The following is a 23,176-nucleotide window of genomic DNA, read 5'->3' as shown; positions in this document are numbered from 1 at the left end:
TTTGCGTAATCAATCAGTCCAGAAGGTACAATTTAGTATCTGTCACATAGAAATTTAAGTTCTGCTTTTCTTTTTTGGCATTCGTGGGACATGTTTTTGTTACATCAAAGTGTTCGTTCCAAATATTTGGGATTCGAGGCGTAAACAAAAATCAGTCCCGCGACTTGTAGATTTCTATCTCTTTGGCTTCAGAAGATGGGAGAGACTGGCTGCCCCACACCCCCCTTCTGGATTTGAAAGCTGACTTTCATCTGAGCCCTAAGGATAACATTTATGAGATCAATACCTCACCGGAAGTTTTAGCAAAGAAAGAATAAACTACCCCGGGTCTCAGTCATCGTAACAGATGTTTGCTTAGGAAAGAGAAGACCCTGGTGGGCAAGTCTCAGAAACTATGTTATTAAATGAGAACATCTAAAGGGTTCCTCTTATATGCTGGGATTCTGCCCTCTACGCTGCTTTCATCCTCAGTTTTTCCCATCTGCCTTATCTCCTTCCCAGGCCAGGCTCTTTGAGCTGACAGTTTGAATTCAGAAGAAGAAAAGACGCAAGGAGCCTCTGGCTTTGGTGGAGAATGACTGCTGCGGTTTTCCTGTGAGGAGGGGGAGACCTGTTTTTGATCTTTCCACTGTCTTGCTTTCTCTTTTGCCCTGCTTCAGCACTCCCCGTGCTTGTTTCCAAAACATGTGCAGGGATGAAAACCTACATAAACATTCCTGAATTTGCCACCAAGCGGATACAGCAGTTGGCCAGAATCTGGGGTATTGGCTGAGAGGAGAGAAAGCAAGTGAGAACCATTCACCGTGATACCCCGAACGCTTGGATGGATATTTAATGTTTGAAATGTTGGGGGCAAAGAGTATAGTCTTCTGTGATAGGAGGACCTATGTGAGGGGTGAGGCATTTGCTTTCCTGCCTAAGTAAAGCAAAGAACAGGAGGTAATAATAACCATAATGATGATGATGGTTATAATACATATTTACTTCTTTGGGCATGATTTCTATGCATTTTATATACATGAACAATGACCCAAGGAGGGAGCTGTTGTATTCGCAATTTGCAGATCGAGACTGAGGCATGAAGGGAGTAATTGACTTGCCCAGGATCACATGGCTATGAAGTAGAGCCGGAGCCCGGGAAGCCTGGGTCCTAAGGCCACCTTGTGCACATGTGGTAGGCTTTTCCTCTTGATCGAAGAACTCACCTGGCCCGGAATGCTGCCTCTCCTCAGGGGCAGTCAGGGAGAACACCGCTCTTATGAATCAAGGTCTGTAGCGGATGCAAGAGGACGCGTTGTCCCCGCTTGTTAAGAGCCGTGGAGCTGAGTGGCTGGTCTCTGCTTCCAAGTCTGTGGTTTCAGGGACGATTCTTTTCTTCCAGCTTGCTCTCTGCCAGGCTGGCTGGTTTGTTAGCATGTGGTTTTTCATGTTCCCGGGCTGGGGGGCAAGAGTCCAGGTGATGGAAAGGCAGCACACACGTAGTCCAGATGGGGCATGGGACGTGGGAGGTTGGAAGGTGGGGGCCAGATCTGGATGACACCATATGGCAAGCTGGTCCATGAAATTGTTCACCTCGGAGCCACGAGAGCCACCAACTTAATGCTTTGAAATCCTTGGTGGTGCGCTGGGAAGTGTGGAATGTAATGCAAGTCATAATTCATTTTTCCAATAAAGCTTCAGACATAGCTCTCTGGGTAAATGAAGAACAATGGTGAGACTGCCGGGAAGCAGCGACACAAGGAAGTAATTGCGCCAAGATGGGCCGGAGCCATGCCCCTGCACAGCCCAGTGCCTTCCTAATGTATGGATCAGGACTGGCTGTTTCTTTGCAAAGTAATAGTGAATTTAGCAGGGATTGGAAGTGATCACTGGTCTGGAGAGAGCCCATGGAACTTGGAAGCTGCACTTTCACAGGGACTGCATGAGCACAGCCAGCAGAATGAAGGAGACTGTTTTAAGGGGGTTGGACCGAAGTAGTGACTCTTCAATGGGATTTTCCAGCTGCATGTAATGGAAACATCATGGAGCTCCAGTTTTTCTTGGTATTACATCATTTAACAAACAGGAGTCATCGAACACTCCCAGTGCCCAGCAGTGCTCCACGTGCTCCTGGTGGGGAAAGGGACATCTCCAGGGACCATGCAAGGATGTAGGTGTGCACCTTCCTTTGTGGGGTCCCAAGATTGAGAGAAGGGCAGGTTCCAGGGGGAGATAGATCTGAAAGTTGACTTAGATTTTATCTGGAGTTTCGGGGCGTGGGGTTGGAAGGAACAGTCTGTCTGTGCTGAAGAAGGGAGGGTGGAGAGAGAAAGGCCTGTGATGGGGCCGGGAGGGGGGCAGTGGGAATGCAGGGAGAGGGGAGTATGGCTGAAGCAGAAGGGGTGGGAAAAAGAGCCGGAGATTCCAGCTGGGGCTGAGTTTTAAAGAATGTTAAATGCCGGCAGGAGAAGCTTTGACTTGTGGCAACAGCAATGACCAAACTGAAGATTCTAACTTTGTTCTTTAGAAAATGAGGTGCCTAGGGGACTTTTCGTCTTTGAGTCTTGCTTCAGGACCCAGATGCCATTGATGTTCTCAAAGTGAAAGCTTCCTTCTCTTCATTTGTTGAGTTCTTGACTATTCTAGACACTTTGCTTTATGCATGGCTGTTGTGGATCTCCACCCTGTCCCTGCAGGGATTTACAGTGGGGGTGGCTGAGGCTCTGAGTGGTTGCCCTGGGTCATGTGCACCCAGTGACAGAGGCGGGGTGACAGACCTGGCCTTCTAGCTCTTCTGTAGGACAGCAAGCTGAAATCCCATGAGACCTAGCTCTGGCTCCCTCACTTCCAGAGAGCTTGTTTAAGTGTGGCAACAGATATCTTAACACAAGGCTGCCCAGAGCCAAGATGTTTGGGCCTCCAGGGTTGAGGGAGCCAAGCTTGGGATGGTAGTGGGTCAGTGGGGGGTTGGAGGGGTGGAGAGGGGCTCTGTGTTCAGGGTTTCCAAGCCCATTCTGGGATCATTCACTCTTCCAAGCCCCCCATGCCCTCTGGTGATCTCATCTACTGTAGGCACACTACCCTTTTGTAGTTTTAGAAACAGGTTGATTGATGGAAAGGAGGTATAGCAACTCAAAAATATTGTTTATGTCCAGAGCCACTTTGCTCAACATTGAACACTGGGAGTTGAAGTAGTTATATCCTCTAAGTCACAGGTGCTGAAGGAAGAGATGGAACTTCATAGTCTGCAATGGAAATGATAACAAATGTATTTTTTATTGTTGTAACTAGGCTCCATGCCCAATTTGGAGTTCGAACTCACAACCCTGAGCTCAAGCGTTACATGCTACACCAGCGAAGCCAGCCAGGTGTCCCATAACAAATGTTTTTTCGACAGCTCCTATGCATGGGGCCCTTTCCTAGGGCCCAGGGTCTGAAGGACAGAGGAAAAGGGAATATAGAGTGGGTCATGCCCCTGAGAGCTTCCTGTGGAGCCTACCTGAGCACCAGCAATATAGGAGAGAGGAGAATTCCTGACAACCTAAACGATGCTCTGTACCAGAGGAGTGGCTCCATGGAGAATCCTGGAGGGGGCAGGAGGGGGGCAGGCTGGGTCCCCAGTGCAGTGGACGCCCGCACGTGTGGGAGAGCTCGGGCAGCATGGGGGCTCGGTGAGCCTGCTTGGAGCACTGGGCGCTTGCAGGGGAGAGGAACACAGGGAACCGAATGTCACCCCGTGGACAGAGAGAGGGTTGGGGAAAGAGGCATCGTGATGACAGTGTTGGACATCAGCTGGCTGGTGGACAAATGCTGGGGAGAAGAAGGGGAGCTCTCGGGCTCTCAGGTCCCCTTCTGTGAGGGCTGGTGCTGGGGGTGTGGATGTAAAGAGTGGGCCTAGCAGCTTATGAAGAAGGACCTGAGGGGCTGAGTGGCCAACCGGACGTGAGGGGCCACATGTGGGAGGACCTGGAGCTGACCTTTGTGTTGCGCCGTCTTTCTGAATTCTTCATATCTGTGTCTTCAGAAGGTCTTGTGTAAGGTCAGTGTGTATTGGTCATCGTGTACATCAGCTGCGGTATGTACGAGCTGCATACAGAGGCAGGAAAGCTATGTTCCTGTCATCTCTGGAGGGGAGAAAAGTAATTTTGTTGTTTGGAGGAGGGCCCATGGGATTTTAAGAGCCCTGCTGTCCAGAGAAGGAAACCTGAGCCACCCCTGGGGGAGTGGCGCTATGGCTCTTAGGAAAATTAGAAAGCGGCCAGAATTGTGCCCCAACTTGCTGCCCCAGGAGATGGGTCAGGGAGAGTGTGCAGTGAAGGGTGCCCACCCGTGATCTCCCATTCTGCAGGTGTTTGCTCCTTCTGCCCAGCTTTGCGTGCCCCTGAAGGACTCTGGACAGTGGAATAGAAAGGGCGTGGTTCACTCAGGTGGCTGGGCCGTGGAGGTGATGGAATGGGAGCATTTGGGGACGCCGTGGACCATGAGGTGTGAATCTACATCACTGACCAAATGTGCTGCATCATCAGGGGTTAATGCTCTCTTAAGACTGACTTCTGTTTTCTCTCTTAGGATGGTTTGCTTTTTAACCTTCTCTCTCTGTAAGGAGAGTTGCTTCTTAGCTTTTTATTTTGGCAGTGATTCCCTTCTGCAAAACATAAGCTCACATTAATAATTACCCTTATTCCTATAAGAGGTCCTGTGATTGATGTGTAATAGCCCATATGTAATGTTCCACCAGAGACATGAAGTTTCTCATTAGTCTTCTGGTTGGGATAGTCACTCCCCTGTAACTAACACCTGTCACCCGACACTCACCCCAATCGCCCATGCCATGCTAGGGTGCCATGCTAGGCCTGGGGAGACAAAAGTGAATGGGAACCTGTTCTGGAAGAGCCCAGAGGTTGCTCCCTGTTGTCAAGCCCTGTGCCGCAGGAGACTCAGCGAAGAGGGAAGGGGGTTCAGGTAGGGCTTTGAGCACTGGAGTGAATTCCCAGGGCTGTGATTCTGAAGGTTGAGAAGTTGGCCCAGACACCCACAGCCTTCCCATCTCCCCAGATAGCACACTGGGGCCTGCCAGTTTCTTCAGCAGGAACTTTGATCCTCTGTTCTTTCTGGATAAAGAGAAATTGGAGTTTGTTGGAAAAGATTTCATTTGGGGGCTGAGCCATGGAATTCAATTGCTCAGACAGACGATTGCAAGGTTTGGATCCCACTGAATGGGGAAGCCTATTATTCCCTGATAGGTTGATAATGAAAGAATCAGAGTCACTTGACTTGTGAGGAGAAGCGATGGTGGGTTTGCTCACATTTGCCTACCGAGGTACCAGGGTGATGTCACACTCTAGGAGAATCACCCACAGCTGTAAGTGTGTGGGGGCAGGAGGCCGAGAAGAAGCCAGGAGTGGGCCCTGGGAGCAACCCCCTTCCTCCTCCCTGCTTGGTTGGAGTGCCCCCGGCAAGCTTCCAAGGAAGGCACCTTCCATCTGTCCGTGACAGAAAGCCTCAGGTTGTCCATACCTGTTCCCTTGCCTGTCTTTTACTTCTCCGTTGTTCCCTGAGTGCAGTCCCACCTCCGGGGGGCATGCCCAGCCCGCCTCTGGCAGTCACAGAGACATCTGAGATGCCTGTGCTATGGGCAGCGGGTTCTGTCCCTCGCTGGTGGAGTGCACGGCCACAGCCAGCCAGAGGTCACAGCTCCCAGCCTGCGTGAGGGCAGGGCGTCTGGCTCGGCTGACACGGGCCAAGCTTTGCACTCCTGGGGAATGCTCATCAGCTTGCTGGCCCTTCCTCAGCCCTGGTGGGAGGTTGGCAGCGTTGTTCACACTCTGGTGGCTGCCACGGCCTCTGTCCTGCCTGATGCTGACTCTGCACATCCGGCTTTCCACAGTGGCACAGCCGAGCACCGTCATGTGCAAGTTTACTGGGCTGGGTGGCGGTGAGGTAATCTCGAAGCAATCACAGAGAATCAGGGATAATTTGCAGGCTTCAGCAGGACCATCATATTGTTAACTCAGTTAGTTCCATTAATTCTCCCTAATCATCTAAGGTAAACAGACGGCCTTTGAAGTCAGGGAAAACATCTTTATGAAGAAAGGAAAGCATGAAGTGATCAATTCCTTTTTTTCTCCGAAGTGCTTAGGATTGTGAATCGTGAAGGAAGCATTAAGAGAAGCAGCTGTCTACGGTATCTGCACGAGAGGGTCAGGGGAAGGGCTTGGGGAAGCTCTCTGCAGAGGGGCGGTGATGAGGGCCCGAATGGACAACAGTGGCTTGTGATTACTCATCCCTTTGTCCCCAGCAGGGTATTGGGTTGAATCCGTTGGGTCAGGAGGTGGAAGGGTTTGAGTTAAATTCGGCACCCTGCTCTCCAGTTGAGGTCTTTAAGAAAACCTAGGCTTAGCCATGGAACATGGATCCACCAGCCCTATATCAATTAGAGCCCTATATCAATTAGAGCTTTTAGTGAAGTTGAGTACTTCCTCTTCCCCCCATCCCTCTTTTCCTCCTTTCTCCTCCTCCCCCTCTTCCTTTTGTCTTAGGGAGAATTTCAAACCCGTACAGAAGTGGACCAAGTAGAATAATGGGCCACCCCTACATCTACCACCTAGTTTCTTTTTTTTTAATTTTTTAAAAAAGATTTTATTTATTGATTTGACAGAGAGATCACAAGTAGGCAGAGAGGCAGGCAGAGAGAGAGGGGGACACAGGCTCCCTGCTGAGCAGAGAGCCCGAGGCGGGGCTCGATCCCAGGACCCTGGGATCATGACCTGAGCCAAAGGCAGGTGCTTAACCCACTGAGCTACCCAGGCGCCCCTACCACCCAGTTTCAACACTTATCTTGACCGATGACCACTTTTCCATTTGTTGTGTGTTGCTCAGCTGTTTTTGAATAAAGAAGCTCCTGGAATTTTTTCTTTCTTTCTTTCTTTCTTTCTTTCTTTCTTTCTTTCTTTCTTTCTTTTTTTTTAAGATTGATTGATTGATTTGAGAGAGAGAGAGACGAGTGGTGGGGAGGGACGGCAGGAGAAAATCTTCCAGCAGACTTCCCTCTGAGCACAGAGCATGATGTGGGGCTTGGTCTCACCACCCCAAGATCATGACCTGAGCTGAAACCAAGACTCGGATGCTCAACCAACTGAGCCACCCAGGCGCCCCATCCCAGAATTTCTAATAGAGATTTCTTGTCCCTTCTGTCTTAGAAGGTAAATGGACCAACGATTTAGGCTGATAATGGAGGAGGTCTTCTGAGCCTAGAAATCTGTGGACGGGGAGTTGGGTAGTGGGGCCTGGGAAGGCAGCAGAGCCTGGGTCCATTTGGGAGCTAAATGGATTCGTGAGTAGGAGTACCTTTTCATTTTTATTTGTAATTGTTTCCATGGCTACTTCTCTTCAGCAAACCTGCCCCCTCCAGAGAACATTTAATCCCAGAGTAATGGTGTGCCTAACAGCAGCCATGTCAGCAACAGCTTCCCTGGCCTGGGTTCCAAATCCTTTCACCATTCTCTGTTTTGCCTTAGAGCTGCCTCTGTGGGGGCCCTGTGGCTTGGCAGCCCCAGGGGACATCTTGGGTCGGGGCTGAGAGCCCACCTCTTGCTGCAGTGTTTTCCTGCCACAGGTCCAGGACTTGGGGTGCCCCGCTGCACCCCCTGCCACTGCATCCTGACAGAAGTTTGGAGTTTGGGTGTTCAGTGGTGAAAGGAGGGACACTCAATCTGTTAGAGCAACAGCAGCAGGCGGACAGGCTTCCCAGACACAGGAAATGCCTTGATGCTAACTACAAGCTTTATTTCTGGTTTTCTACATTTTTTTCCCCCTTACCACACAAACCCCACCTTACGGCAAGTGCAGCGAGTAGTTCAGCCGTGCATGAAGTCAGTGTTTAACAGGCTTAACAAAAACTGTGAGAGAGAAAGAGAGAGAGAGAGAGAGAGATTTTTTTTTTTTTTTTTTTTTTTGCCTTTCTTTTGAAGACACAGAGAAAGCTAAGAAAACCAAGGCTTTTATAAGCCACACATCTGTGTTGAGTGCTTGGTGTATGCTTGGTGATGGTGGTTTAGAGGGAAGAAGGAGGGTAGTCAAAGTTGACTCCACCCAGGGTACTGGAGGTGAGGTCTCTGTGGGAGGATCTTTCCAGACGTCTGGGCAGGTCCCTCCTCTTGCCAATCTCTCTGTGCTGGAGGGCCCCTGGGATCAATTCTCATCCCTCCCGTGTCATGGCTCAAACTACAGGTCCACACCCCTAACCAAAACCCTTAGGGCCAGATTTGTTTAGGGAAAAAAAAAAAAAAAAATTTTTTTTTCTGATTCTAGAAATTTCCTAGAGTATATATGCTATGTATTACCCAACACCCCCAGCAGACACTAGGGCAGCATTTTCTGATTGAACAAATAAATATTTCTAACACACATGTATAAACATTCACACTAAATGGAGTAAGTAGAAACGATAAATAGCCTTGTGTTAACCTGGGCCAGGGGTTTGTTAAATGACTTTGGCCCAAACTTCATAAAAAGCCAAATTTTTAGAGCCTTTTGGAAGTCAAGGTTGTGGGTCAGGGCTTGTGGATCTGTACCACTACTGCTAGTGACTCCCAAATCCTGACCATAAGTCTGGGCCTTTCCCTGCGTGTCTCCAGTTGTCCTTGGCCGTCTCAGATGTGTCTCCTGCCCAGCCTGTCCAAACCCTCCTGCCAGCACCGTCCTGCTCCAGTCAGTCTCCTGCTCAGCTGACGGCAGCTCCATGTTTGGCCAGATAGCTCCACACTATCCTTGAGCCCTCTTTTTATCTCCCACCCGGCATCCAGTCTGTCAGCAATCCGCTTGGCCCTGCTGTGAGACTATCCCAGAATCTGGCCACTTTTCATCCCTATTGCTACCATCCCTTCTGGCAACCATCATCTCCCACTTGGATGATGATGATGATAGCTCCCTAAGCCACCCTCCTGCCTCCTTGTCTGTGCCTAAGGCTTGTTCTCCACCCAGCCGCCAGAGTGACCCTCCCAAGTCTGCTCTGCTCAGACTCTCCCCTGGTGCCCCATCTCGCTGGGAGCCGAAGCCCACGGACTCGTGGTTCCCCACCTCTCTCACTTCAGCTCCAGCTACCCTCTGGTTCCTTCAGGTATCATAAAGGCCTTCCTCGATGAATGAACAGATAGGTTAACATATCTGTTAACCCAAAACCACACTTCGAAAACTGCCTTTCTACAACCAAGGCACGAGATATTCTGAAGGAAAACCATCAAAAGCTTCAACACATTGGAAAGGATCTATCAACCCAAACCAGGTTCCAGTTACACACACTCTGAGAAATAAACAAAGCATTGACTACTTTGAGGATAGAATTGAATGTTTTAAACCTTATTTTTCTTGGATAACTTCGAAAGGCTGAGAGTCTTTTTTATGATTAGGTAGTGGTTTCGATCTTCTGTTTATTTCAAACCGTCCCATTAACTAATCAGTGATTGTAGATGGCCCAGACTGTGCTTACAAAGTAGATTTGCGTTCTTAAAATTTATCTCATCTGGTCTGCAGCATAATATACATGAGATAGAACTCTTTTCTCTGGTTGTCCAAAATATATGAAAATCTAATATCCAGGATAGAAAACTGTGAATTAAGGAACTATTCTGACATTTAGAGCTTGAACAGACAATTTTCAGATGCCCTTTGCTGTGTGCTTTAGGAAATACCCTTCTAGTTCAGATGTTGATGTGGGCTTCTGTACACATATATCTAATTTGTATGTCCAGCTGCATGAATCTGTTCATCTTATAAGGTCTGGGACTTCATTAAAGTGTAGAAAATTAGAACAGAATGTATGAAGAGAATTGTTCATTTTCAGAGATGAGATAGTCTGTGCTTTCATATGTCATTTGTATGTGTAAACTTAAATATCCATTTATTTATAGGAAAAGAAATCCAACTTAACATTCATAATACTCATTAGAGTACACGCTAAGACAGGCTGTATCCCAGAAAACTGGAAATTACACCAAACTTATTACATCTTCTTCACCTTTTTGATCGAAATCTAGAAATTTTAAAAATTTGATGTTTTTCTTCACAATTCAGTAGAGTCAACTGATAAGTATCCAATGGAGGGAAAATTTTGACTGATTCTGACATGCCTCATAAATTCTATTCCTCTTTTTGCTTGATTTTTGTAGCAGCGGCATTTTTTATTTTAATTTTTTTTCTGTTTCCCAGAATGTTGAAGACAAATGGAATATATTTGGAATATATTCCAAAGAATCTCTGCAGAAACAAGATGGCAACTCAGCCTAGCTAGGTGATAGGTACTGTGTGGGCTCGTCATAGCAAAAATGTTTGCTTGTTACCTGATGGACAAAGTCTATGTTGTTATGAACGTCTGTTATATGACAACAGTGTGTGAGATATAAAAATGTAGGCCTCATCACCCCCCAGAAACAGCAATACCATCATGTAGAGAAGGAGGTTTGATCAAAGAAAAGGACTTTTAGTCTAGTGTGTTCCATTTAGTTGAGCTGTGGAAGGTTTTCCTTAATATGTTTAAAATGTATCTAATTAAGAATATGCCTGGTTGAGGGGTGCCTGGTAAGTTATTAAGCATCTGATTGTTGGTTTCCGCTCAGGTCATGATCACAGGGTCATGAGATGGAGCCCTGTGTTGGGCTCTGCACTGGGCATGGAGCCTGCTTAAGATTCTCTCTCTTTCTCTCCTGGCTTGTTCTTTCTCTCTCTCAGAAAGAAAGAAAGAAAAAAAGAAAGAAAGAAAGAAAGAATATGTCTAGTTGATTAGGATTGAGTAGTTATATTACTCTTTGACAAGAAAATTACACTTTTAAAAAAATATGTAAATTTCAAATAGTGTGTCTCATTTTTTTTAAAGACTTTTATTTATTTATTTCACAGAAAGAGATCACAGGTAGGCAGAGAGGCAGGCAGAGAGAGAAGGGGAAGCAGGCTCCCTGCCGAGCAGAGAGCCCAATGCAGGGCTCGATCCCAGGACCCTGAGATTATGACCTGAGCCGAAGGCAGAGGCCCAACTCACTGAGCCACCCGGGTGCCCAGTGTGTCTCATTTTTAACTTGCACTTTAGCTCTAGACTGAAAATCAAGATAACCAAGTTTTTTCCTTTCCCTCTTTTTTGGCTGTGGGTGATTTACTCAGATGTCTGAATGGATTGCTTAACCTCACGTGCCTCAATTTCCTTACCTATAAATGGCATAATGTTCTTCAAGCAACAACAAATTTACTGTTTGATTTTTTTTTTTGTCATAAAAGTTATAGTGGGACATAGAAAAAAAAAACAAAATGCTTAAATAAGTATAGATATGCACAAAGAAAAAAACACACATTGTTCTACTCTCCCCTGGATAATCTTTTTTCCCCTTTGTGTATGTACCGAACCACACACATTTTGTTTTTGTTTTACAAAGTTGTACCATAGAATACATATTCCTTTATCGCCTCATTTTTCCTTTCACTTAATACCATATTTTGCATATCTTTTCATGTCATTAAATATAATTGAGCAAGATCTTTTTTCATGATGGCATGATATCTAATGATTGAATATGCCACAATTTATTTAAATAGTTTGCTATTGTTAAACAATTAGTTTCTAATTTTACCCTCTTAAAAAATGCTGTAATGATCATCCTTGTTGTTAAATTGTTTTGCACATGTGTGATTTGGGATAAATTCCCAGAAGTGGAATTGCTAGGTTGAAGGATTTTTGTTACATAATGCCAAACCCCTCTCTACAAATTTTGTGCCAGTTTATACTTCATCAGCAGTGTATAAGAATGTCTGTTTCTCCTCTACTCTTACCAGCACTGGATTGTATAATTTAAGATGATATTTTTGTTTTTAGATTTTCCATTCAAGGTAGTTTTGAAGCAAATATGTTTGTTTCTTTGCCTCCTCAAGACCCTGTCTAAATAGTAGACAAATACAAAAGTGGAGGGATAAAATTCTATAACACCTAGGTAAGCAGAAAGAAGCTTCATCAAACTATTTCAGTGACTTTCTGGGGAAGAAAGTAGAGGGCAGAGTGGCAGTTGATGGAACAGAATAGCGGTACCGAGGGGTCACAGCCTGGAACAGGTACAGAGGGGGCTGGAGCCTCACCTGGAGCCAAGCCTTCGGCAGAACCTAAACAGGGCTCCCAGTCTGGAGACTGTAGTTCCCCTGGGGGAAAGACGTGAGAGGTACAGCTGCAAACATGTGACCATCTAAAGGCCTGTATGTGGAATGACTCTCACTACAGAAGGACCTGGAGCCAGATTCTGACTCACAGGGTAAAAAACTGGATGGTTCTTTGAAAAGCTCATGGTATATTGCTTTGGGGGAGAACTGGAGAAGTTGGCATGGGGTCCCCTCCTGTAATGGCTAGCTCCCACTCTCTCACCCCGAGACAGTTGGACTGGTATCCACAGAAATATGTTGCATCTGTAAACCTAAATAAGCAAATAAATCAAGCAAATTTTTTAAAAGGATGCTATGAGAAAGGAGAAAAGAGGAAGGCATTTCTGGAAACACAGCATATTATTGTTAGAAATAAAAGTTCATTGAAGAGTTGTGAGATAAAGCCCAGGAAATCTAGAATATGGACTAAGAAGATAAAAGAAAAGGAAATATGGATAACACATAGCATGAGACATAGGGATCAATCCTATAAGTCCAACATCTGAATACTAGGTGTTTCATAGAGAAAATGAGGAGGCCAACTGCCAAGAACAAAACAGAAGAGCCTCTTCCACAAGTTGAGTTTCAGCGCAATGAATCAGAAAAGGACAGCCTGAGACATCACTGTGAGTGTTCACTGCACTAAGATAAAAAAGGTCCTAGAATTTCCAAAGAGTGAAAACAAAACAAACTCACCTACTAAAAAGACAGTGACATGCGCCCCACTGGCAATATTTTTGTTAGAAAAGTTCTGATAATGATTTTTTTTTTTCACCTAGAATTCTATATCCAGCCAAACTACCCATCATGTGTGAGGACAGGCATGTCTTCGCTGGCTTTCTGGGCACTCTTAATCGATATTTCAATCAGAACTTTATTTCAATGAGTACTTTACTGGTAAAAGCAAGGGAATAACTCAGAACAAAGAAGATGATGGATTCCAGCAATGGCCACTATATCCAGCCGATCAGTGAAATGAAGCCACAGCACTACAGCTGTGCCGTAGATCAGAGAGTAGCCAGTCTGTTAGGAAGGAGGACAGTGGAAGTTTCTAGAAGGGCAAACCCCAAGAGAAAAGGGCCCTGGGAAAACTTGATCTGAGAAACTCAATTGGCTGAGCAGGGGGAAAAAAATCCATTTAAATCTGATACTAGCTATAGTTTCCATTGAGTGGCACGTGGGTTGTCACATTGGACCCACAGAAAGGAAAGGATATGTAATGCCATTTAAAAGTTAGAGTAAATAAACACTCTCAATTTGTTTTCACATTTTTAAACAACATATGTGGAAAACATGGACCTCAGTTACAATCAGAGAACAGAACATCAGTGTTGTCAACATGGTTAGACCAGGAAAGACACAGAGGTGGGGATGGGGCTGGATGGGAGAGAGGTGTCTGAGGATGGGGAGGGCTGGAAACACTAAGGTCCTCTAGTTATAATGTGGAGGGTCAAGGAATATTGTCTCTAGTTGGTGAAACAAGAAATTGACATTTTGGATTGCTCTTTTGCAGTTGCAGAGCATAGAGAAGGAACTGAGAATTGAGATGTATATTTTGTGGAGGGGGAAAGTGGAGGGAGGTGATGAGTGCACTAAATCCTCATTGATTAGAGCAGCAAGGCAAAACAGAATATCTAAAATAAGAAATCAGGAAATGGAGGTACAAGCATTTTATTTAGGGACATGGCTGTGACCACTAGCAAAGCCCAAATAGAAATGTTAAAATTGGCTCCCCCTGGGGAATAATGGGGCAGGGGACTATCACTTCTCATAAGTTCATATGCAGTTTTTTTTATTTTTTTAAAAACTGAGCATATCATGATACCTAATTTTGTTTATATTTTAATAAACAAATAAACAAATATATATAGCCCCAAAGCAACTTTGGTTCATTTGATAGGGAAAAGAACATTTTAAAAAAATCTTACTCTTTCATTTGTATTTCTTTGCTTATTTTAACTAAGTGATTTCCAAGTGTCTTATGACTCTTAAATTTCGTGCTTCTGGCATTTTTATAAAATACAACAGGAGCATGGGGTCCAGAGTTGCAGAGCCTTGCTTTAATCCTCAAGCTGTGAGAATGTGGGTAGGTTACTTAAACCCGTCAGCCTCAGTTTCTCGTCCCTGAAACAGTTAAGAATAAGGATATTACCTCACACAGATAACGTGTGCAAAGTGCTCAGTAAAGGGTGTTTATTAGGGTTGTGATTATTCTTATGAACAAAACAGTCTCTCTTGAGGAGCTCGAAAGTGATGAATAACAATGGTACGTCTAGGATTTTTTTTTTTTTCTAAGATTTTATTTATTTATTTGTCAGAGAGAGAGAGAGGGAGAGAGAGCAAGCACAGGCAGACAGAATGGCAGGCAGAGGCAGAGGGAGAAGCAGGCTCCCTGATGAGCAAGGAGCCCGATGTGGGATTCGATCCCAGGACACCGGGATCATGACCTGAGCCGAAGGCAGCTGCTTAACCAACTGAGCCACCCAGGTGTCCCTACGTCTAGGATTTTGAAGGGAGTCAAGAACTGAACATCCACCGGTCAAAGGTTCTGCTGGGTTATCATGTTAAAGAGTCAGAGAAGTTCGAAGATGATTTTCTTGTTGCCCTATCCTGGGTTCCTTAGCTTGTCTTTGTTCTGCATGGATCCATTCAGTTTCACTTGGAGCCTCTAGTGATTCCCTCCTTGCCTCTAGCCCTGGAGTAAGTACTTGACGAAGCCCCCCATGGAGCACTTGGCTCGCAGTCTGGGCAGGAAGTAATAATACTGGCCCAACACCTTACGTTTATAGGCTGCTAGCTGTGTGCCAGGCACAGTTCCAAGTGCTACACCATGTCATTTGATTCTCCCCACCCCATGATCAGGTGCCACCGAGGTTCTCAATTTATAGATGAGGAAAGTGAAGCAAGGGCCACGCAACTTATAACAGGCCAAGCCGGGATTTGAACCTGGGGGGGCCAACGTTAGAGCCCTTTCCCTTAATCCCTATAATGTACTGGGTTAGTGTAACAAATAGGAAATGTAGACTACAACACACACGTACGAATACACCCAGAGAGAGAGAGCATTGCAAAGCCAAATGCAAAATGCGGAATGCGGACTGGTGGTGGGATAGTTTTCGCTTCAGAGCACTGCGGGTAGGTGCCTGCGCTTCCTGCTGCTTGCACGCTTCATCTCCTCTTGGGATGAGAGTCATGCGGTGCCGTTTCCCTGAAGGAAAGCTGGGAAATCTGTACTGTTCCTGCATGAAGCTTCGTAAACCATTCCATACTTCTGATACTAGGTTTGGTACCTTTGGATATTTTCTCAGTGCCGGAGAGCCTTTGTGGACACACAGACGTGTTTGTTTTCAGCCACCTCTGTCTTCAGAGGGAGCCAGCTCTCTGGGTCTGTTTCTGAGCCTGCTGAAAAGAGGAAGCGGGGGGGGTTGCCCTGGGTGTCTCAGTCAGTTAAGCATCTGCCTTCAGCTCAGGTCATAATCTTAAGGTCCTGCAGGGAGTCTGCTTGTCCCTCCCTCTCCCTCTGCCCCTCCCCCTGCCCCCCCTTCAAATAAATAAGTAAAATAAAATAAAAAGAGGAAGCAGGTACTAACTTGAGTTTACTCCATTTGTGGCCTTGGGGGCTGGAATCTGTAACATAGGCCTCTAGTCCAGTCAATAGTACTTTCTTTCACGTGGAGATGATGGCCGCTGCTCGGTTGGGCCCCACAACCTGGCCACAGGGGATGGGAGAGCAATCTGTTAGCCAGTTTTGAGGGGTGTTTCTTTAAGATGCATCTGGTAACCGAAGCAAGCTGCCCTCGGGGGGATTGGAGGTTAGAAATAACTGGAGAAAAAGGTATCGACTTCAATTTTGTAGTAAGATAACCCAAGAACATGATTTTAAAAAATCAGAGGGTTCAAAGAGCTTAAGTGAAGAATCAGCCTTTTTCCCATTTTCTGGTCCCCTGATCCTGTCGTTTCCATGTCTGGAGGCAACCCCTGTTTCCTGTTGATTAAGACTTCTTCTTGGGCGCCTGGGTGGCTTAATGAGTTAAAGCCTCTGCCTTCGGCTCAGGTCATGATCCCAGGGTCCTGGGATCGAGCCCCGCATTGGGCTCTCTGCTCAGCGGGGAGCCTGCTTCCTCCTCTCTCTCTCTGCCTGCCTCTCTGCCTACTTGTGATCTCTATCAGATAAATAAATAAAATCTTAAAAAAAAAAAAAGACTTCTTTTGGAGATCGTCTGTGTGGAACGAGTGTGAGAGTGTGAGTGGGGGGGTAGGGATGTATTCACGCAGGAGCCTCGAGTAACAAACACATCGCACCTTGCTTCCCCCACCCCCCCCACTTAATATATCCCAGAGATCACTTCCTATCAGTCAGTACATTTCGATCTTTCCATTCTTTTTTTAGGGCTTGCCTAGCGATGTATTACACGATGTACCATAATTTACTTAAGCAGCTCCCTCTCTGTGGATATTTAGGTCCTGAAGGTCACTAAAAGGTCCTCTAGAGCATTTGGTCTAATTATCTTGAGATACACGCACACGCAGACAGATTTAAAGAAGCCAGCAGGCTCTTAACCCTACATTTTGGATGTGTTTTTCTTGCTATTATTGTATTTTGATCACAGAAGACAGAAGAAGGTGGCTGTGCCTGTGAGTGTGTTTTGCACACGTGGGTGGATGTGTGAATGTGTGTGCCTACACAGGTAGGTGTACATTATGTTGTGTGACAGATGTACTCGAAAAACTCTGAATGAACCTTTTTATTTTTAAAACTGGAATATGAAATTTTAAATGCCCCGAGGGTGGGAAGATGATTTGTTATTAAAGGAAACTTGTAGAGGAATCCTTCTGTGAAATGAAATGATGGCTTCTTTTTTCCCTTTTAAAAAACTACTTCATTGAGGTATAATTTACATACAATAAAGTGCATTCATTTGAAGTGTTTGGGCTTGACAGAGTTTGACAAAGGTTCTGTTTGAAACCACCTCGGTGAAGACACAGGAAAGCTCCCCTAGGCCAAAAGCCGTCCTCCTTGCCTCTTTGCGTTTACCTCCTACCTTCAGCCCCAGGAGATCTCGAATATGCTCTTTGTCACTCTGGATTGGTTTTGCCTGTTCTAGAACATCACAGAAGTGGAATCACACCTTATAGACTGTTAACGTTTGGCTCCTTTCTCATAGCATCCGTCTTGCTGCAGGTATCAGTGGTTCATTCTTTATGGCCGAGCACAATTCTGTCACAGGCCGGCAGCAACGTTTGCTTTTTCCTTTACCTATTGTGAGGCACTTGGGTTGTTGCCAACATGTAGCCGTTCTGAATGAAGCTGCTAGAACAGTTGTGTACAGGTTGCTGGCTTCCCAAGTGAATCATCTCCATAATTCAGTTGTGCGGACTCAGTTGAAAGTCGGGCCATTCATCCTTTGAGCCAACATGTACAATTTGTATTAAATCCCTCCCGGGTGCCGGTCAGGCAGGATTGTGCCCCGCAGGGATGTACTCTAGAGCCTGCGTCCTGTCTTTGCACTGCCGGCCGCGGAAGGTGAGAGAGAGGCAATCCTCTTCTCTCCTTACTTTGTGAAAGCAAGTGCTATGGGACAACTTGAAATATTTAACTACCTGGGGACCCTCTGCTTTCAAACTGTGCACCCTACCAACAGGGCTAGTAGCAAACTCCTCCTCAAATGAAGTTTTAATCAGCTGCTAGCTTCAGAATCAGCACCCGAGACTTGGCCAGCACCGTGCCTCATCGTTCTGGGTCTTCCAAAGCAGGGGTGGGGAGGCTGTCTGCTGCGTGAAGTTCTCTTGCTCTGTCTGGTGAGCCTTTTTCCATGCCAGGCGCCTCTGGGGACTGCAGTGTGACTGTGGTTCCTCCAGGGGACGATGGCTAGCAAAAAGGGGTGTGGAGGACTTGAGAAGTGGAGTTTCTCTCCTGATGCCTCCCCCTCTACCTCCTCCTTCCTCACTCCCCTCCCCTGCTCCAGTCAATTATCTAGGGCTTAATTGGTGCAAGACAGGCAGTGCAAGCCTTTCTCCGACCTCATCCTTTCTGGATTTATCCTCTGACCCACTCCATACCTCTAGCTTCTCTCCAACCCCTGGGCGCCTGACAACAGAGGGGAAAGGAAGCGAAACTCAAATTGGGCATGTGTGACCTTTGCGGGCTCTTCCAAGGGAAGGTTTACCTAGAGGTCTCTGGTGGAAGTTGAGCCTATGGTTGGAAGGAAGCTTGGCTGTGAGTTTCTTAACCTCCTTTGCCTCGAGCTTGATCACCCCTGAAACACAGGAGAGCAGATATCTGAGTATCCCGGTGGCGCAGTATCACTGGGATTTCCCACTGGACAGGTGAGGTGTGGGGGAGAACTGTTGACTGAGAGGCAGCGGGAACACGCAGAGAGCCAGAGATGCTGGCACTGGATTGTCCTAGAAGGCTTCCCAAGCTGGTGAGGGCTTGAGAGACCAGAGCTCTGACAGACTCCTCTGTCCCGTGTGACCCAGGGAGCCCTGAGTGGGAATCTGGCTTAAAGTTCTTGGAGCTCCAGTTTTTCCATCTGAAAAGTAGGGAGCACTGCTGGCCTCAACAGGAGATGAAATGAGTTAGTGCAGACTAAACACTGCGACCAGAGCCTGAGGTGTAGAAGGGGCTCAGACACTCAGCGGCCACCCTCTGCTTCTCTTCCCCTCAGGAGTACCTCATGACCCTCTGATGACAAGGGCCATCGCCTGTTTTGCCCCTGGCTTCCCCATGGGCTGGGCATGAAACCCTCACCGCAGTGCTTTATTTGATATTCACAACTCTGTAAAGTTGTCCTGGAATAACGTGGAATAATATCAGTTCAGGGATAGAAAATATCTTTTTTTTTGTTGGGGAAAAGCTTGACAGAGTGGAAGGAACATGAGACTAAGTAGCACATTTGAAGACTTGGCTTTTTAAAAACAATGGCACCAGAAGTTAATGAAAGATTTTGTGCCCGGCATCATGCTGAGCACTTGACATAGATTATCTCACTTAAACATCACCACAGCCCAAACGTCACAGGACCTGTTATTAGCTCCATTTCACGGAGAAGCATTCTGAGGCTCAGAGAAGGTGGTCGCTTGCTTTAGGCCACAGAGCCAGGAAGTTTACCCATTACCACCACATACCGAGTATCTCCTGAGGCCCAAGTGCTCTGCGTGGGAGTCTCATAGAATTTTTACAACAACCCATTTCACAGATGATGAGACTGAGGCCACACACAGCTCAGGGAAGGTAAATGATTGCCAGAGCTGGGATTCAGCACTGGTCTGACTCTGAAGGCTGTTTGTCTTCCCCATTGTTCTACTGCATTGCTCCTGGCCTCCGCTGGAGGGGGTAGCCAAAGACACTAAAGCGCTAAAGAACACAGAGAGATAATAGAGATAGTAGTTGGGAAGACTCATCAAGTAAAGGTAGGCGTTTCAAGGAGATTTGGTAAATAGGGTCGCATCTGGGATAATTTGGAGGGACCCTGAGCGCAGGAGAAAGAGCTCAGACCCAACCCTGGGAATGGCGGGCAGGGAGGAGGCCTGCTTTTATGTAGTGCCAGCCGCCTGCTGCTGATGGCAATGGAAGGTTGTGCAGGCCTGGGCACCTACATTGCTTCCTTATCCAGGCCAGGTCACTGTGAGCCGAATTTGAGGTTTGATTAATTTGACCGTGAAGTTGCACCCCCCCTCCACCACGCTTTGTACCTGATAAGCCTCCAGTCATCTGCGTTGAAGTCTGACCTCCCTACATGGATTCTCAGCACTTCCTCACTGGGCCGGCTGGGGCTCCGCCAGCCCTCTGTGGCCATCTGCCCAGGCTGCAAAGCTCTTTGTTGCTTTTGGCAGGTTTAAAAGCTTAATTTCTATTTCTCTGTTTGGAAATGCAGTTCATCGGCATGGAGACAGCAGTGGGTGCTAAAATGGTTTCTGATGGCTATCTTGAACGTTAATATCCTAATACATTTTATCATCAATGACCTGTTCCCCCCTTGCCACAAGTTCTCACTCCCCTTTTGCAAAGAGAGGCTGGCCTTCAGAAAGGCCTCCCAGCCCGTCTCATTCCTTTGCTCTCCGCCTCCCCGCTTTTCACAGATAGCATTGTACTTTGCCAATGAAGCCCACAGTCGTGGGAAATCTCTGAGTTGGAGGATATGAGAAATTGTTTCATTTAGCCGGCAGGGTTTAATAGAGACGATCTAATCTCTAAAAGGCATACATTATTTAAATTCCATGCTCTCGGACAAGAGGACCCCTGATATTTGTGGCAGGGACAGGATTGGCTCTGTTCAGTGGAGCTGACTGTTGGTTTTCCTGTCTGTAATTTAGTGCGGGGGCTGGGTTATGCTTGTGGCAGTGGGAGGGGGTGGGGGTTCCTAGCGGTGAGGGTGCCGGAGAACATTTTCTTTAGACAGAAACTTAAAATCGTAGATTCTTGGGGTGGAAGGGATGGGGAGATGTGGAAAGTCATTGCGCGGTATCATTACCAGCTTGCTATTGGGTTCCTATTGGGTCCCCACTAAGGTGAGTGGCCCCTGGGGGGGCAAGCTGAGAACTCTCTGCAGGGGCTCCTCTCGGGTGGCTCAGTCGGTTAAGCAGCTGACTCTTGATTTCCACTCAGGTCATGATCTCAGGGTCCTGCGATCAATCCCCGTGTGGGGCTCCATACTGGGCGTGGAGCCTGCTTAGGATTCTGTCTCTCCCTCTTCCTCTGTCCCTTGACTCCCCTCCCCTGTGCCCACATATGCTCTCTTTCTCAAAAAAAAAAAAAAAAAAAAAAAAAAAAGAGTCTCTCTCTCTCTCTCTCTCTCTCTCCCTCTTTCCCTCTCCCCCACCCCCTCCCCCAAAGAACTCTGATTTCCCTCACTCCCTGCCCTGACGGACCACCTGCAATATCACTGGGGGGCTCTCTGTGAGGCGCTGAAGACCTCTATTGACAGAACTAAAATTTTAAGAGAAATCTTACACACTCTCAATCACTAAAGACCAGGTCTGGAAATAAAGTGGGGCTCGTGAATATCTCAGGGAACCTGGACTGTGAGTGGCATGAGATGGCGGGAAGGACCTGGAGAATATCAGTCCCAAGGGAGTTTTTACCTCACAGGGAGTATGTCATGATCCTGAGAGAGCTACGCCTTGTTCCCCTCCCATGTCGTTTGACTGTCATGTTAGTACAGATCACAAGCCTGCCTGACTTCCTGGGGATGGGGCTTTGGAGGGGCAAATGACCCCAGAGTAGGCTCTCAGAGTTCTGAACATAAGTCTCTTCCCTTCCCCAAAGGTTTGTTGGGTGTCTCCTAATAGAGAGTGAGGTGAGCACTAGGTATACAAATGTGATTCTCATCGTCTCTGCCTCTCAGAGGAGACCGACATATGGACAATGTACCCTCGTGTATTAGGAGCCAGGGTTCAGCTAGGCACGTGTATCGTAGGAGCACAAGGAAAGGGATAATTAATTCTGACTGTGAGTATCTAAAACAGCTTCAGAGAGGAGATGATCCTTGACCTCAACCTTGAATGAGAAGGAGGTATTCAGACTGACCCTTTCTCGGTAGTGCTTGCTGAATGTGTGCCTGCTCTTTGCTGGGGACAATGAAAACGATAAGGAGGGGTGGTGGTTCCTGCCCCCAAGAAATCCACAGCTTGCCGGGGAGACAAGCCTGGCACGTATGAGTCAATTACAGCTCTGCATAGACAGATGGAAGCGTGGAGGCGAGGATAGGCTAGCCCGGGGTACTTGGTGATCTAGGGTTTCCGGAGATACTACTCTCTCAGGGAGCACACAGTTTCTGGAAGGAGAGTTCCGACCTCACCAAAGATGTCAGCTCTAAGAGGCCCAGCCATTCTGACTTTTCTGATCAGCCTGGTTCTGTACAGAAGTAGCTAGTTGGATTTGGAGGCAGGCTGGCAGCAGGTGAGGGTGGACGGAGAAGGTTGATGGTAAGAATTTAGTGGTGTTGGCTCACTCTTTGCAACCCTGGTAGGATCTGGGGTTTGCAAAATGTGCCAGCACACAACCCGAGTATGGATGCCCCTCAGGGTCCTGCGAGCACTGTGTACGTTCCCAGCCTTGGCTTATGCGATTTCTTCCACCTTGAGTGACTCCCTTTTCTTGTCTTCATGAAGTCTTCCGAAGCCGCTCTTCTACACTGATTTCAGACTCGCTGGATACTTGATCTGCGATCCTCTCTTGTTCCTCATTAAGCTGGGGTCAGCATTGTTCTCTTTTTTATTTTTTTTTTAAGATTGATTTTATTTATTTATTTATTTATTTATTTATTTATTTGTCAGAGAGAGAATGAGAGAGCGTGCGCACACAGAAGCAGGCAGAGTGGCAGGCAGAGGCCCGAGAGAGGCAGGCTCCCTGCAGAGCAAGGAGCCTGAGGACCCTGGGATCATGGCGCGAGCTGAAGGCAGCGGCTTAACCAACTGCGCCACCCCAGCGTCCCTGTTCTCTGGTTTTTAACTCCCCCATGAGACTGTAGACACCTTCAGAGTGTGAATAGCATCGCATGCTTTTCTTTCCTCCCCTTTTCTTTCCTCTCTGTGAGCAGTTTGTGTAGTCTAAGGAGCGTGGGTTTCTTTAGACAGTCTTATCATTGAATCTCAGCATTGCCACTTACCCTAAAACTTTGAGGTCTGTTTCAAAGTTTCTCTGTTTCCTTATCAGGAAAATGGCATAACCCGGGGTTTCTCAACATTGACACTGTTGGCATTCTGGGGCTGGGTAATGAATGCTTCATTGTGGGGACCATCTTGTCTGCTGTAGGGTACTTAGCAGAATCCCTAGCTTCCACCCATGGATGCCAATGGCAGCCTTCCCTTTCCAGTCATGACAGTCGAAAACACCTCTAGATGGTTTTGTGTCCCAGAAAGGTTGCCATAGATTCCCATTGTCCACATGTCCATGTGTCAAGTGTCTCCTGTGCCAGGTTTCCCTCGCTGTTGAGAACCACTGGGATGACACTACCTATTGGGTCTGTATGAGACCTCCTTGTGCTGCTTCCAGAATATAGCAGACATTCCATAAATGCCCATT

General features: G+C 46.9%; 1 protein-coding gene across 1 annotated transcript in view; it reads left to right on the top strand.

Moving 5' to 3' along the window:
* The window catches only part of LOC111155859 (protein kinase C epsilon), a 479,634-nt gene that overhangs the window by 154,886 nt on the left and 301,572 nt on the right, over positions 1–23,176 (top strand). The window lies entirely within an intron of this gene.

Source organism: Enhydra lutris, unplaced genomic scaffold, assembly GCF_002288905.1.
Source record: "Enhydra lutris kenyoni isolate GAN:26980312 unplaced genomic scaffold, ASM228890v2 scaffoldscaffold44, whole genome shotgun sequence".
Lineage (NCBI taxonomy): Eukaryota > Metazoa > Chordata > Mammalia > Carnivora > Mustelidae > Enhydra > Enhydra lutris.
This window is presented reverse-complemented; position numbering and strand designations above follow the sequence as displayed.